Raw genomic sequence first — 3,736 nt, forward strand, 5'->3', positions numbered from 1 at the left:
GTCTGTTCGCATCCTATCTCTCTTCGTCCTTTCTGCCTTCCAACTTGTTTCTCATATTTTCTTTCTTTTTCTCATATTCTCTCTCTTCCTTTAATCTTCTCTTCCTCCTTCACCTTTTCCATCTTCTCTTTTCATCCTTTACTTTTTTTCTTTACCATTCTCCCAACCTCTGCCTTTCCTCCCTTCGTGTCTTCACTTTTTTATCGACTGATGTCTTCGGTTACATTCATCACATTCCTGGCTCCCTCATTCATTCTCTCTCTCTCTCTCTCTCTCTCTCTCTCTCTCTCTCTCTCATTTGTTTTTGTTTCCTCGGGTTTGGACTGTTCAACCAGTCTGGTTTGTGTCTTGTTTGCTTGTTCTTCTTCACCTGTTTCTTTTCCCTTTTCTCTTCAACCCCCCTTTTTACTTGCGGCGATAGCCAGCAGGTCAGTGAGTGGCCAGCGTTCTTTTTCTTCTGCTTCTGGCGGATTTGTTAAAAGGAGACCATTGGAGATATAAAAGTGGTACCATATACGGTAATTTATCATGGAGAATCCAAATCTGCCATCAGCTGACACCTGAGGTGGCGCCATCTAGGGACAGTGTTAGTAAAAGTGCTTAATTTAAGCATGTTGAGACACAAAAGTGGTCCCATATAAGGCTAGTTGCGTTATTCAGCAGGTCCCATAGCAGTTCTACGCCTGTTTTTCATCGTGTGCCGCACTAACTCATGCAAAAATTTCTCTTCATTTTTCAGTAAAGTTTTCGCGTTTGTTTTTGTCCGGCGTTATTCTTGTGTCTCTAATTTTTCCTTCTTTAACGTTGGTTCCATTTCACTCGCCTCTGTTTCGTTTTTATTTTTGCAAGCGTTCTTTTTCACCTCTTTTTTTCTGATAACCTTTCCCTCTTTGCTTCACGTTGGGGATTTTTTATAACGCGTTTAGGTACCTGCAGCACCCCCCCACTTTTATTTTTAACTAGAATTTCAAACTAACTTACGTCGAGTTTTGAACCTCCATCAATGTCTGTATGATTTACAGAACGTCTCACTACTCAACACCACTTTCTGCACCAAAACCACTACCACAGCTCACTTACACTGTGAAACTGAAGTCCTTCCTGATCGAGAATACCTTGATATGAGAGGCACACAGTTCTATGAAACAGCCAGTGCCAACACACGGCACTCCTTTTATTACGTGAGAGAAGCACACAGCACAACTCGACACATAAAACAGTCACCACACAACGATATCCAAACGTGTTCCAATAACATCCCACCTCCAGACTAGCAATAAAGCAACAAGCGTACGTACTCATTTCACGCGAAAGACAGTGCAGCACCTCGGTCAGAACACTAATTACAACCCCCCCCCCCTCCCTTCTTACTTTCTTCCGTCACAGTTATCTTTAAGCACATATGATCGAGTTTACTTAGCTAGTTTTAGATCAAGACATTACCCTGCCGTCCTCAGTTACCAGCTTGATTCGGATCAGGTGGAATCACAAACGACACATGTCCCGCTTGGGGAATAGACCCATATACGTACTGGAGCACTGAAGTGCATACGTCACGCTAAGACGCAGACACATCAGCGGTCCAGGGAACCTGTGGGACGATCCCATAGCGACACTAACTTAACAGCGGGCGACGTTTCTGCTCAGTCAACAACAACAACAACAACCCTTAAGAACAACAACTGGACGTCACAGATGCCACTAGGCAGTGATAGCTATAGTCATCAGTGGATAGATTTTCATGCAAGTGTTGTTGAAGTTGGTCCATCATATAGTCGGTTTGTTTTCATCTAACGCAACTGGGCCACTCCTACGACTCGAGCACTACATTGTGGTTTTGTGAAATGCCATAACCCTTGGTTATGCTGCGACAATGAGTCTCACTGATTAGTAATCATAGAAAAAAAATATCATGTTAGCTTGAATGTGATATCTAAGTACTGTACTTCCACACCGGTGAAATGGTTGATAATGTTAGCGTGAAATCATCTTTGCAGCTGAATCGTTCGTTAGCCTTAATATAGAGCCTAGGCTAAGTGTACCTATACCAGCACAAGGTTTAAGGTAAGCAAAACCATGCATAAGATACAAGACTCACATTAGAAGTGGATGCGCGAGAACACTGCGGGAGAAATAGACAGTCAGAAAGCATAGGGGTACGATCTGGTACAGAGTTTGCCTACTGTACCACTTCGTCTGCTTCACACTTAGAGCATGTCCTGTCACTTTCCTCCCTGACTCATCGTATCAGAGAGAATCATTTTTTTCATTCATTCATTCATTGCCAGACGCCATGTATCCCAAACGGGGTGGCCAAGGGCTTAGAGTTAATTGTTTTACAGGGAGGGGCACTAATCCTCCACCAACCCCACTTGACACGTAGGGAGAACGTTATGCCAACAGCATCTGGTGTTCCCAGGCGGTCACCCATCCAAGTACTAACCAGACCCAACGTTGCTTAACTTTGCTGATTGAACGGGAAGCGGTGTACTCAACGTGGTATGGAAATGGGTATTATTTGTTTCTTATCTGGCCTGTTACACAGTATGTTATTTATGCAGCCAATGATGATGATAATAACTGATCAGAGATGTGGGTTGCCATTTCAAGAGACACAAGTTCAATGTCAGACTGGAAAAAGGAACACCGACAATTTGAACTTCTTTTAAACTGACCATTGATTTTTTACGTCCCCCACCAACATTCCACTAAATCCCTCATCACATCAGTCCTGAATGAAACAACTCAGTATGGATGGTAGGTATCGGTGCCAAAGTCGTGACATGCGAAGGAGTGTGGCATGTAGAAGGACTGCTGGGCCTCAGAAATGGATTATCAAGACTATGCTCATCATGACAGGTGTAGTCTGTATTTCCTACTGCCTATGATCTCCAGTCTGTGAATGCAGTATGTCCAGGCATCTCGAAATCAATGGATCTTGAATTTGGCTCTGTTATTTTGTTTTTATTTTTCTTGAAAGCAGCAATCTTGTGGGCTTCTGGCCTTTGGTTCCTTCTTCCTTGCATTAAAAAGAAATAAAGAAGATGAACTGGGAACATCTTGAATTTGGCTCTGTTATTTTGTTCTCATTTTTTCTTGGAAGTAACAATCTTGTGAGCTTCAGAGAGAATCACTTATGGTTAAAGAAGCATATCAAGCCTCTCTCAGCATAGGAATATGGCGTGGGCAGTAGAGGAAAATGAGAGGTGAAGAACTGAAAGATCATGTGAGAGTTTGTCTCCGACTGTGTAATTTTTGCTTCCTGTTTCGTTACCTTCTTCCATTTTCCCCATTCCTAATAAGCATATTCGACGCAATAACGCGAAACATCTTTCACGTGGAATTCAGTTTTTATTACTCTTTCAACACAGAAAATTAGATTCGGACCTCATGAGGCTTTCGTAATTCCTTTGAGCTGCTCCTCATTTCGGATTCCAGAGATCTACATTTTTCTGTCGCCGCACAAAGAAGTGTATATATATATATATATATATATATATATATATATATATATATATATATATTGTGTGTGTGTGTGAGAGAGAGAGAGAGAGAGAGAGAGAGAGAGAGAGAGAGAGAGAGAGAGAGAGTTTTAAAGATTTTAGGCGGACTCTTGAAGCGCAGCAGACCAAGGTTAGATTACCATAATTTAAGGACAGACGACTGTCGGAAGCCCCCAGTGACCCCTGGGAGGTACAGAGCCACGCGCCCAAGGCCATCACTCCTACCAGCGAAA

At 42.6% G+C, this 3,736-nt stretch overlaps 1 pseudogene; it reads right to left on the minus strand.

Moving 5' to 3' along the window:
* Positions 1–2,394: 2,394 nt before the first annotated feature.
* On the minus strand, positions 2,395–2,513 carry LOC145396609 (5S ribosomal RNA; annotated as a pseudogene).
* Between the last annotated feature and the right edge of the window lie 1,223 nt (positions 2,514–3,736).

This window comes from Coenobita brevimanus, chromosome 38, assembly GCF_032717465.1.
Source record: "Coenobita brevimanus isolate Jiangsu-jjx chromosome 38, ASM3271746v2, whole genome shotgun sequence".
In the NCBI taxonomy this organism is placed as follows: domain Eukaryota; kingdom Metazoa; phylum Arthropoda; class Malacostraca; order Decapoda; family Coenobitidae; genus Coenobita; species Coenobita brevimanus.